Consider the following 14,034-nt stretch of genomic DNA (forward strand, 5'->3'; position numbering starts at 1 on the left):
AAGTTCAGGATAAATTTGGCAGGATACAAAATTAATGCCCAGAAATCTCTTGCATTCCTATACACTAACAACCAAAGATCAGAAAGAAAAATTAAGGAAACAATCCCATTCACCATTACAACAAAAAGAATAAAATACCTAGGAATAAACCTACCTAAGGAGGTAAAAGACCTGTACTCAGAAAACTATAAGACACTGATGAAAGAAATCAAAGATCACACAAACAGATGGAGAGATATACCATGTTCTTGGATTGGAAGAATCAATATTGTGAAAATGGTTGTACTTCCCAAAGCAATCTACAGATTCAATGCAATCCCTATCAAATTACCAATGGCATTTTTTACAGAACCAGAACAAAAAATCTTAAAATTTGTATGGAGACACAAAAGACCCCAAATAGCCAAAGCAGTCTTGAGGGAAAAAAATGGAGCTGGAGGAATCAGACTCCCTGACTTCAGACTGTACTACAAAGCTACAGTAATCAAGACAATATGGTACTGGCACAAAAACAGAAATATAGATCAATGGAACAGGATAGAAAGCCCAGAGATAAACCCACGCACCTGTGGCCAACTAATCTATGACAAAGGAGGCAAGGATATACAATGGAGAAAAGACAGTCTCTTCAATAAGTGGTGCTGGGAAAACTGGACAGCTACATGTAAAAGGATGAAATTAGAACACTCCCTAACACCATACACAAAAACAACCTCAAAATGGATTAAAAATGTGAGACCGGACACTATAAAACTCTTAGAGGAAAACATAGGAAGAACACTCTTTGACATAAATCACAGCAAGATCTTTTTTGATCCACCTCCTAGAGTAATGGAAATAAAAACAAAAATAAACAAATGGGACCTAATGAAACTTAAAAGCTTTTGCACAGCCAAGGAAACTGTAAACAAGACGAAAAGGCAACCCTCAGAATGGGAGAAAATATTTGCAAACAAATCAAGGAACAAGGATTAATCTGCAAAATATATAAACAGCTCATACAGCTCAATATTAAGAAAACAAACAACCCAATCAGAAAATGGACAGAAGACCTAAATAGACATCTCTCCAAAGAAGACATACAGATGGCCAAGAAGCACATGAAAAGCTGCTCAACATCACTAATTATTAGAGAAGTGCAAATCAAAACTACAATGAGGTATCACCTCACACCAGTTAGAATGGACATCATCAGAAAATCTACAAACAACAAATGCTGGAGAGGGTGTGGAGAAAGGGGAACCTTCTTGCACTGTTGGTGGGAAGGTAAATTGATACAGCCACTATGGAGAACAGTATGGAGGGTCCTTAAAAAACTAAAAATAGAATTACCATATGATCCAGCAATCCCACTACTGGGCATATACCCAGAGAAAACTGTAATTCAAAAAGACACATGCACCCCAATGTTCATTGCAGCACTATTTACAATAGCCAGTTCATGGAAGCGCCCTAAATGCACATCAACAGACGAATGGATAAAGAAGATGTGGTATATATATACAATGGAGTATTACTCAGCCACAAAAAGGAACAAAATTGGGTCATTTGTAGAGATGTGGATGGACCTAGAGACCATCATACAGAGTGAAGTAAGTCAGAAAGAGAAAAAACAATATCATGTATTAACACATATATGTGGAATCTAGGAAAATGGTACATATGAACCCATTTTCAAGGCAGAAATAGAGACACAGATGTAAAGAACAAACATATGGACACCAAGGGGGGAAAGATGGGGGGGGGATGAATTGGGAGATTGGGATTGACATATATACACTAATATGTACAAAATAGATAACTAATAAGAACCTGCTCTATAAAAAAATTAATAAAAGAAAATTGAAAACAATGTAAAAAAACAAGAACCTGCTGTATAAAAAAATAAAATTCAAAAAAAAAAAGAAATGTTAAAGAATATTCATCAGGATAAAGTTAAATGAGGCCAGATGAAAACCTGGATCTACATAAAGGAACAAAGAACACCAGAAAAGGTAAATATGTAGCATTTATTATTAATATTTAGTTTCAATACTTAATATTTACTAATAAATATTGAATGATTTATAAATTATTTTATTATATTAAATCTTTTTATAAATTAAACTTTAATAAATTTATAAAATGAATTTAATTTAAATATTAGTGTTTAACGTTAAAGTAAACATAAAAGACTTTTTTCTTCATTTATTTAATTCCTTCAAAGATTGTTTAAAGCAAAAAAGTTACTTTTAACAAGCAATTGTTTGGTACCACTATGTATCACACATTATGAAAGAATCTAGGGATATAGAGATGAATCAGAAATAATATTTGCCCTCAAGAAGCTTGTAAGGGGACTTCTCTGGTGGTCCGGTGGTTAAGACTTTGCCTTCCATTGCAGGGGGTGCAGGTTCGATCCCTGGTCAGGAAGCTAAGATCCCACATGCCTCACGACCAAAAAACCAAAACAGAAAACTGAAGCAATATTGTAACAAATTCAATAAAGACTTTAAAAATGGTCCACATCAAAAAAAAAAACTTTGAAAAAAAAAAAGCTTATGAGGAAGAAAGATAACCAAATATGTTTATATATATCCAAATATCTAAAGATATTTGAGAAAAGTATGTAGTTGCTATAGTGGGGGCAAGGAAAGAAAGGGTCAATTCTGCTTGGAGGTAAGTTCTACAGAAAAGCCTTCACCAAAGGTGATGCCAGAGTTAAGATTTGAAAGATATACAGATTTTCGATGAGTGAATTTGGGGGTGGAGGCAGGAAAACACAGTGTATTCCAGAAAGAGAAGAGGCATGAGATAGTATGAGTCAGTAAATAATTCAGTAAGGCTGAAGCAGAAGATAGAAAGGGAACAGAGGTGAGACTAGAGAAATAGAGATGATAGATCATAAAAATCTGTATCATGAAAAGGAGTATGGATTTCAAAGACATCTGGGAGTACCTGAAAATTTTTAGTTGCAGACTAACATTTTCTTTGTGTTTTTGTGTCTTCGTATTTTTGTTCATTTGTTTTAAAGAGCACTTTGATAACAGAGATAGTAGGAAAAGGATAAGGTATATGGAAAGGGCTGGGGACAGGGTTGGAAACAAGGATACTGAGCAGCATATATACACAGAGGATATTGTATAACTTAGCAAATGACTAAGGAAACCTTAACTAAGGGGATGATGAATCACTCTCTTCTCCTTGATACACGTCCTTCACTTGTCTTCCAGGACACCACACTTGACTTCCCCATTACCTCACTGGTTGCTTCTTCTCAGTCTCCTTTGTCAATTCCCTTTCTTACCCCATCTCACCCAAACCTAGACTTCTTAGTATTGAAGAGCACTGTGCTCAGTTCTTGTCCCTTTTCCCTATCTACTCTTTCTTTCAGGGCTTTCATATAGTCTTTGGTTTTAAATACCATATATTTGCATCCGACTCTCAATTTATTTCCACTGAATTCTGAACTCACATATCTGACTATCGATTCAATACCTTCACTTGGATTTCAAACAGACATCTCAACGTTAACAAGTCCAACAATTCAGGGTCTATTGTTCGCTTCTAAACCTCTTCCACCCACAGCATTTCCATCTCAGTTGATGGGAAACAGTTATTCAGAACAACAACAACAACAACCAAAAAAAAAAAACCCTTAGATTTATCTTGACTCTTTCTGTTATGCCCAATATCTAATCTATTAGAAACTCCTGTTGTCTCTGTCTTCTAAACATCCAGAATCCAACCTCATCTCACCACCTCCACTTAACACTAACCACTCCGTCCAAGCTACCTTCTTTTCTTGATTAAAATATTCCAACGACCTCCTAACTGGTCTCTCTGCTTCAACCCTTGCTCACACAATCCACTCTCAGCCCAGCAATCAAAGTGACTCTTTTAAAATATAAACCAGGTGTCTCTCCTCTGCTCAACGCATCCCTCCACCCAATGCCCAACAAAGGCCCTACACGAACTGACCACTGTTAGCTCTATAATCTCATGGCTCTTCCCCTTGCTCTCTTGTACTCCAGGTGTACTGGCTTCCTTGGTGGTCCCTGAACTCACCAAGCATGTTCTCATCTTACAGCCTTTGCACTGGCTTCTTCCCTCTATCTGGAAAGATTTTCCCCAGATATTCTCGTGGCTCATTCCTTTACCTCCTCAAGGTTTATGCTCAGATTTCATCTTCTCAGTCAGGTCTACACAGACCACCATTTTTAAATCACAACTCTTTCCACACCTGCACAGTCCCAAACCCCAATCCTATCCTACTTTTTCTTTTTTCATGGCATTAACACCTTCTAAAATACTATACAATTCACTTAACTCTTAGATCTAGTCTGTATTATCTGTCTTCACCACAAGCTTCATGAAGGCAGGGATCTTTTTATTTTTATTTATTGATACATCTCAATCAACTAGAACACAGTCTAGCACATATATTGCTAACAAAGTATTCCTTAAATGAATAAATTGTATCAGTGATGTAGAGAAGGCAGATAAGAGAAAGGTGAAGAATATATAATTAGCAGGATTTGGCCATCAGTAGTATTTGGAGGGTAAATGACAAAAAGAAGTGTGAGTTGACATTCATATGTCTAAAATGGGACAGAGGAAGCAAGAACAAATTTGTGAGGAAAAGATGCTAAGTTCAGGGACTTCCCTGGTGGCGCAGTGGTTAAGAATCCGCCTGCCAACGCAGGGGACACGGGTTCGAGTCCTGGTCCGGGAGGATCCCACATACTGCAGAGCAACTAAACCTGTGTGCCACAACTACTGAGCCTGTGCTCTAGAGCCCGCAAGCCACAACTACTGAAGCCCGCGTGCCTAGAGCCCGTGCTCCGCAACAAGAGAAGCCATGGCAATGAGAAGTCCGTGCACCACAACGAAGAGTAGCCCCTGCTTGCCACAACTAGAGAAAGCCTGCATGCAGTAACGAAGACCCAACGCAGCCATAAATAAATAAATTTATTAAAAAAAAAAAGATGCTAAGTTCAGTTTTGGACATATGGAGTAAATGACTTAGTTATATCCTCTATTAAGTTTGTCTCACAGTCCAAATCCTGAAGGTCAAAGCCAGAAATCCTTAATTTGGTCAACGGTCTGTTTTGGTGGAGGCCATTTTTTTGTTTTTGTTTTTCATTTCTTTGCAACTTTTTTTTTTTTTTAATGTAAAGGAAACACTTTTATTTAGCTAACCTTTTGAAATACCTTTGAAAGTTCTCTTTTTAATTGTGGTAAGGTACATATTACAAAAAATTTACCATCTTAACCATTTATAAGTATACAGTTCAGCAGTGTTAGGTATATTCACATTGTTGTACAACCAATCTCTAGAACTTTCTTGTCTTGGAAAACTGAAACTCTGTCCCCATTAAACAACTCCCTCCCACTACCACCTCCCCCGCCCCTTAGCAACCACCGTTCCACTTTCTGTCTCTATGAGTTTGGCTACTCTAGGTACCTCATATAAGTAGAATCATATACTATTTGTCTTTACTACTGTCTTATTACACTCAGCGTTATGTCCTCAAGGTTCATCCATATTGTAACGTGTGTCAGAATTTCCTTCCTTTTTAAGGCTGAATAATGTTCCACTGTATGTATACACCACATTTTGTTTACCCATTCATCTGTTGATGGACATATGGATAGATTCCATCTTCCGGCTATTGTAAACAATTCTGTTATGAACATGAGTATATAAATATCTTTTCTCTGCAATCTTGAGATGATTATGGGAAATGTTAGAGAAGACCATAAGTTGGGGATGGGAAGACTGATTGGTGGGAGCTAACATTTCACCAAAGAATCCTGGAAAACTTCAGAGAAAGACAACATGGCAGTAACAGTAGTCTTAGACATGTATAGATGACTTGAAGATCAACCAGTGGGGACCCCTCTCTGACTTAAACACTGCTTGGCTATATAGTCACATAGAGGAGGACTTGCTTCTCATTTTGTATTTCTAATTATAAAACTAGATACCACTAATCTGCCTTACCTGGGTGTGATAACGATTTATAAGCTAACATTGGTAGGTGTACTTTTATGATGAAAGACAGAGTAACCATCTTATATTAAAATAAATTAAGGATAAAACTTGGCAGCATAATCAGTGAATATGTTCAACTATTAACTTATCCTGCAGGCAACGCCTTTGTTGTCTTAATATTTCAAAAGCTTTCTTTTTTCAAGATCATTCTTGTCTACCTAGCAATAATGCATACTGAATTAAAACTAGCTAAAAACATTTAGCCAAGAGAGCAAGAAAGACTTTTTTCTTAAATAGTATTTAGTATTTTTAAGCCCCTTATATGGTATTTCATTTTTCCTTTCAAAGAGCAACATGGATATGAACAGTCCAAAGAAGAAAATATCCAAAATACTGATGCTAAATGAAGAGAACCCTGAAAAACCAAGTTCCACCTGAGAATCCAGTTTCAAAGCAATGTTCATACTGATGATGTACACAAAATTGTGATTTTTGTATGAATACATATAATCCAGAGTTAACTTCAGGATTTTCCAGAGTTTCTTTTATACTTTTTTTTTTTTTCCCCACGCCACATGGCTTGTAGGATATGGGATGTGGGATCTTAGTTCTCCAACCAGGGATTGAACCCGGGCCCTCGGCAGTGAGATCGTGTAGTCCTAACCACTGGACCACCAGGGAATTCCCTATACTTTTGTTTGTAGTTTATTATCATCAAAAAATAAAGAGTGATACTTGTTTATTACTTTAAATGAAAGTATTTCTTGGCAAGTTATAAGAAACAGAGCCTATTAACATTTGTCTGATGAGAGAAATTGTAGTATATATCAGCTTCCTATCACCTAGCAAAGTGCCCAGCACTTACCAGATGGTCAAAAAATATTATAAATGAATGAATGAGTAAAAGAACAAATGAGAGAACAAACCAGTGAACTTGGTTATTCTGATGGGTCTGCACGTATTCATTTCATAGTACTATCTTCTAATAGCCACCATATGATCATCTGGGTTTTGGTGCTAATAAAAATGTATCAAATATATAAATAATGTTTCGTAGAAACATTATTTTCCCTTCTAAATTCTTATGTTAAGTCCTTTTAATTTCAGAAAGATATTTTATGAGTGAACAGACAAGAAAAAGCTCCTTGCAAAAGCAACAGGCATGTTTTGATAATAACCTATACAGATGATTCCTGCTTCACCATTTATGGTCAAAGACATTCTCTGCTTCTTAGCCAAATGACAGGAAGCAAGACTGGTTGTAAACAAATAGGGAATACACCACCAAAGAAAAGTCAGGCTGCATCTCAGAAATCAACTGGTTTTATTGTTTATCTGATGAATAAATTTCTTCTGTTACCACAGGCCTAGAAAATAATTTGGCAGCACCCTGGAAAACTCACTACTTAATTCCCAGTACAGCCCATTCCATTGTTTTGGACACCCCTAAGGATCAGAAAACTCTTCTTTATACGGAGCCAAAATCGATCTCCATAAAACATACAACCGTTGGTTATCATTTTATGTTGTAGAGCCTCACAGTCTCATTCTAACCTCTCTTCTATAGGACTGCCCATCAAAGATTAGATGGCTATTATGACCCCTTATGGGCTAACATCCCTTCTTTAGCTTGCTTATATGAAAAATATCTTTATTATTTTAGCCATTTTCTCCTGGGTGTGCTTGAATCTGTCACTCTTAAAGTGTTAATAATCTTTAAAAAAAGAATCATCTGATGCACCTAGAATAAAGCAGGACTATCACCAACCCTATTCTAGACATTCCATTAATGTAGCCTAAGATCATACTGTGTTTTTTGTAAAGGAACATAATAAAGTTGTTCACATTGAGTTTTCTGTTAACTTAAGGATGTCAAGTCTTTGTTCTCTACCCCTACATCTAAGCCATTTCTCCCCCATTCTGTAATACAGAGTATTATATATTACATTATAAATTTGTTTTCAGTAAATTTTATCTTCCTGGTCAAGCCCATCATCCATTTTTGATTCCTGTCGCTATCATCTAGTAATTTTAGCCATTCTTCTCCAATTGTGTATCATCCACAAATTTGATCAGTGAGCCAGCTATACTTTCTTTTATCTCTTTGTTTATATATAACATGAAGCTGAAGACAAGATTCCTGTAGTATCCCAGAGTCTTCCTTTCCTGTTAACACCCTTTCAGATAATTGTTCAACAAGTTACATATCAACATAACTGTATTATCCTATCACTCCCGCCCATCTTGCCTACAATATCATGATGGACCATACCAAAAAACTGCATAAAATTCAGACACTTACATTGTGTGATTAATAGTCTAATAACCTGCTAAAGGACAATGAATTTAGGTTAATCTACCATAACATTTTTTTATAAACTCAGGTTGGCTCCTTAGAGATCAACATTTTTCCTTCTGAGTCCTGATCTGCTAAATCATCTAACCTGTAATTTTATTGAGGTCTCATGTCAGACTCACCACCTGCACAGAACAAGAAAGAGAGAGAACCCACAGATGCTGTTGCCTTAGCCTCAGTGATCGGTCCTCTCTCTTTTCCTCCCTCATCCTTCTGTCTGAAGCTCCATCTTAAGGGATCCTGACCAAGCTGCGGACAGAAGCAGAGGGAAAAAAGACAGCAACCACGGGTTTTCCAGATTTAAGTGCCCACCCAGCTCCAGTTCCCAGCTGCCTTTCCCATGCTCTTTTTACCAATAAAGAGGAGCAATCGTTATCTACTGCTTTGATTTATCTGTACTACTTTTCTTCTCCATTAGTATATGGTATACAGTTACCTACCTGGAAATGGCTTATATTAAGACTTCACCTTTCCACCCTCTCTAAAAAGAAACAAATTCTAAAATCTTTACATAGCAATAGACTGTGAGCAAAGAAGAGAGTAGCATGAGATGCAGCTATACAATTATACCTTTCTGGTTTTACTTTTCACTCTGCCACCTACTTAGTACAAATTATATGTATTTATAGGCTTTAGCTTTAAAAAAAATCCCAAAGTACTTACAAATAAAACATACTATGATCCTTTAGTTAAAAAAAAAAAAAAAAAACTACAAGGAAAACCAAACTCAAATCAAAGTACCAATGCTTCGTTCCTAGACAGTAAATAATCATACCCAATTTCTATGTGTGACTGATCAGAATTTAAAGTAATGAATCTTACAGTCAATTAAAAAATGAGGGAAAAAATACAATTCATTTGTCCTACAAAGATAACTCTAGCATTTGTTAAGAAGCTTCATAACTTCAACCATTAATCCTGTCTTTTAAATCTTTCATGTTTATGTTTGGAAAATATTTCTGAAATTGCAATTCACTTAAATATCTATTGAGTGAATTTATATTTATAAAAATATAATAAATAAATAAATAAATATTAAAAATTTATATTTATAAAATTCTATTATGGACCTGTCATCATGCATGTTTCTAGAGGGTCCTAACCATAGTTAGGGAAAAGTTTCTTAAAACAGAAGATGTCTTTTAAGCAAGTAAAATATTGTCATATGACAAAGATAAGCAAAATTCAGGATAAAAACACATAGAATATTATGCTCCCTAATTATATTATCCAAATAGCCCCTGGACTTGAAGGATTTTGTTTGTTTATTCATTTTTGCTTTTGTTTTTTGCCTGATTGTCCCACTAGGAACATTGGCAGAGTTGATGAAACAGTGTTAAGAATCAAATCACTATAACTGGCTACCATTTGAAAAGAAAGAATCATTTTGTAATCTCCTCCAGAGAATTAAAATCCAGTTCAAACTCTTAAGGACATTTCACAAGCAGGGCATATAAGTGCCTAAATTGGGAAAAATCCAGGGCTCGGCATATAAATGCAAGCAAGCAAAACAGGCAATTTCAAAGAAAGACCTCATACCCTCAAGGCTAAGGTGATGGCATAACACAGGAAATTTCAAATGGAAGTTCTCTTGACAATTGTGGCCTTAGAGTGGGGTTTCCCACCAATCCATTGACCAGCAAAATGAAAAAGTCACTGTAGGTTTTTCTTTTAAGTATCTCATTTCCATATCAAAATGCAAGGTCAGAAACCATTAAATCATGCAATATTTTACAAAAATCTTTCTTTTAGAAAATGTGTCGGGAATTTCTATTTTATTCTGCATTATGTCTATCACAGACATCATAGAATAGTATAATTACAGAACTTCAGAGTTGAAACCTGGGATATTGTTATTGGGTTTTTTTTAGAGCATGAGTCACCCATTCTCCTTACTTGGCCTGCAGTAAAATTTTCTCTGCTCCAAACTCTTTTTTTTTTTTTTTTGCTCCAAACTCTTGACATTTTGGTTTACTTGGCCTCACTGTGCATCACGTACACGAACTTGTATTCAGTAACAATTTCACCCAGTCAAAGGCTTTCATTTTTCAAAGGCCCAGGGAACTTAAGTGATTTGCCTAAAGTCAAGCAGCCAGTTGTAGATAGATCAGGAATTAATAACCATACATAATTCTGTTACCTTTATAAAATAAGACACTGAGTCCAATAGAGTACACTGATAATCCTTATTTTACAGGAAAGACACTTTGCCTGGCAGCCAAATATTTTACATTTTAAGTGCCTGCTAATTCAGAAATCTAATAGTTTTCACTTAAACAAAACTAAAACATATCTCTGCAAACCCATAACTACTGAAAAATGGGTGCTCAAGTTATTCTATAGTGCAAACTACATTTTACAAACCACATTATAATAGTCTAAGTGTACGGTAATCAACTATCATCACATATAATTAAAGATAAACTCATTGTGTCAAAACAGAAGATCAAAGCTCTTTTAATCCTGCAGGGGCCATCATTTTCAATGGCCTGTTCCTTGATCATGCCTTTAATTCATACAATTCAGTGAACAACAGTACCTCTCTTCCTGCTGCAGTAGAAATCAGCCTCAAAAAACTCTGTTTTTTAAAAAATTGACAAATATATGAAATATTCCCAAGTCATGTCTATGAAAAGATTAGTGTATCACCAGTTTTCTATTAAATCTGATCCTGGAAAAAATAGATAAGATGTTTTTCATTCTCTAAATCAGATTTTGATTTGAGCATACATTTTTCAGTTACAGGAAGAGTTTTTGGCTTCACACTGTGGCAAGAAAGTAGAGCATATGAATTACCTGGTATTTTCTGTTTGTTGGTTGTTGTTGGGTTTTCTTGGTTTGTTTGTTTGCTTTGTATTGTTGTGCTTTTAATACCTTCCAAGGCAATGAAACACTACCTGCTACCTGAGCAATTCAATAAGAAAGAACCAAGGATAACATCACTTGGCATTAGACAAAAAACTCCCACTTCAGTCATTTCACTCCTCTAAACTTTGGCTGAACCACACTGACTGTTATTTCTCTGAGGAAGCGGCTGCCAAGTTATGCACAGGCACATACACACAGACGAACCACAATATGGAGAAGGTCAGCCGTTACTCCTAAGAATATCTTCACTAAAGTATGTGCTGAGTAATGAGGAGTTATTCAGTAAGTTCAGATAAATGTAGAGTTAGAAGAGGCCTTCAGAGATAAATAATCAACTGAGACAATAATTGCCCCAGATGATAGTTATGAAAGTCAATACTAAGAAAACCAGTATATTAAATGTTAATTATCAAAAGAAGAGAAAACCATGTTCTAAGACTTCCTGAAAGCCTACCAATTTAAAAATCCTAAAAAATCCTACATAATAAATTCAAGCTTACTATGGACATTTACAAATAATTGATGGGTTTGGGGGAAATCAGCCTCTAAAAGGCTACAATGCATCTTCTCAGATGCTGATTTTAAAATGGAAAACTTTTAACTTGTGCCTGCCTTGACACTTTGGATGAGTCACTTTCTTATAACTTTGCTTAGTTGATAATGAAAGGATAATTAAGGATAATAAATACCTTTTCTTGACAACCTTGGATACTTCCAATCTTGAGAAACATATTTTTATGTCTAAGAGTTTTCATTCTAATTTCACTGCCCACTGAAATACCAGAACAGGGACTTCCCTGGTGCTGCAATCTACCTGCCAATGCAGGGGACACGGATTTGAGCCCTGGTCCGGGAAGATCCCACATGCCGCGGAGCAACTAAGCCTGTGCGCCACAACTACTGAGCCTGCGCTCTAGAGCGCGCAAGCCACAACCATTGAAGCCCGCACACTTAGAGCCCGTGCTCCGCAATAAGAGAAGCCACCGCAATGAGAAGCCCGCGCACCACAACAAAGAGCAGCCCCCGCATGCCACAAAGAGAGAAAGCCAGCACGCAGCAACAAAGACCCAATGTAGCCAAAAAAAAAAAAAAAAAAAAAAAAACAGAACAGATTCAAATGCTATTTTGGAACTGTGTATATGGAAAAGGTCAAACATTATTGCAAAGGGTTTCCTCAGAGGAATGATGAAAAGAAATACATCAATTAGTACAGGATTCACAGTGTTCTGAGCATGCCCCATATTATATTACACTTTGTAGTAGCCAATTTCCTTCAAGACTCAATAAAACATAATGCCTCTATTGTTACTTTGGCATTCTTTGACATCCTTAATTACTGAGAGTTAATTAATCTGTTATATCCCTCTCTGTATGTTTTAAAGCATCCTTTTAACCTATAGAATATGAACGAACTTTTGGTTTGTGAATATTTGCATCATTTATTATAGGCAAAGTATTATATGTGATTGGAAGTATGAAGAACAAATATGAACAGGATGAATCATCACTGTCTCAGAGGAACTTACAATCTAGCTTAGAAAAGAAGACTCACGCATGAGCACACAGTACGTGTGCACACATACACAGAGAATTAAACTACAAAAAAGAAAAAACCAAGGTATAGTGGAAACGGTTACACAAACCCAAAAGAAACATTCCACAAAACTGAGAGCCTACACTCTTTAAAAAATGTCAGTGTCATGAAAGACAAAGAAAATTTAAAAGACTGCTCTAGTGAGGAAAACTAAAGAGACACACACACACACACACACACACACACACACACACACAAATTCCTATCCTCCAATCCTCGGATGGGGGAAAAACAGCTTTTAAAGGTCATTCTGGGACAATATGCAAAATCTGAACATGCACCATATACTAGATAAAAATCCAGTATTGAATTTGTGGCTATGTAAGAGAGCGTCTTTGTTCTTAACAGACACATGCTAAAGTATTTATGTTGAATGGTCACAACCTCTGCAATTTACTACCAAATGGTTCTGAACAAAAGTATAATGATATGTATGTATATATGTTTTTAAGAGAGAAAGAGGAAACGTGGCACAATGTTAACAGTGGATAAAACTATGTGAATGGCGTATGGGAATTCATTATACCATACTTGTAACTTCTCTGTATGCTTGAAATATTTTTTAATAACATTTTTAACTCAGTGAACATTTAAGCTACAAAAGACCCTAGAAATTATCTAACCCAATCCTAGACCTAACTTTACAAATGAAGAAACAGACATGACAATTAGAGATTACCAGCGGTGGTCCCCGAACTTTTTGGTGTATGCTCCATCAGTAACACATTTTGGGCATGTACTCCCACCCCCACTATAGGTATTTTAATTATTTTATGTCTTCTGTTTGGATGATAATTTATCATGAACATGATAAAACATACACACACTAAAAATTAACCAGGATGAGATTTAAAATAATTGTAAAGTTCTAATATTTTCTTCCTGTAGCACAGTGGAACGTCCAGGGCATCCTCCCCCCCTGCCCCTACCTTGGTGATAAATGGCACAGACCACCCTAAGCACAAAAGAGGCATATATAACATGTATGAATAGAATGTCAAGAAAGGTTTGACTTATGTGGCATCTGAAGCACTGTAGGGCTTAGAGGGGTAAATACTAAAGAGGAGAGAAAAGCAGAGGGTCCAGCTGAACAAACATAGACAAAAGGCAAAGGAGAATAGAAATCATAAAAACTTTGGCAATTCATACAGAGGCACAGTGACACAAAGGGATAAAAGACAGGAAGATACATAAGATTCAGGAAGATACATAAGTCATTAGTAAATTACTCATCAGGAC

At 36.1% G+C, this 14,034-nt stretch overlaps 1 protein-coding gene and 1 long non-coding RNA gene across 6 annotated transcripts in view; one reads left to right on the forward strand and one right to left on the reverse strand.

Moving 5' to 3' along the window:
• LOC109547782 (uncharacterized) overlaps window positions 1-7,593 on the forward strand; it is a 43,327-nt gene extending 35,734 nt beyond the window's left edge. For both annotated transcript variants that reach the window (XR_012329930.1, XR_002173723.3), the window contains one exon: window positions 6,326-7,593. This is a non-coding gene — a long non-coding RNA (uncharacterized lncRNA). The remainder of the gene's footprint in view (window positions 1-6,325) is intronic.
• RAD51B (RAD51 paralog B) overlaps window positions 1-14,034 on the reverse strand; it is a 688,762-nt gene that overhangs the window by 525,885 nt on the left and 148,843 nt on the right. The window lies entirely within an intron of this gene.

The sequence above is a fragment of the Tursiops truncatus genome, chromosome 2, assembly GCF_011762595.2.
Source record: "Tursiops truncatus isolate mTurTru1 chromosome 2, mTurTru1.mat.Y, whole genome shotgun sequence".
NCBI classification, from domain to species: domain Eukaryota; kingdom Metazoa; phylum Chordata; class Mammalia; order Artiodactyla; family Delphinidae; genus Tursiops; species Tursiops truncatus.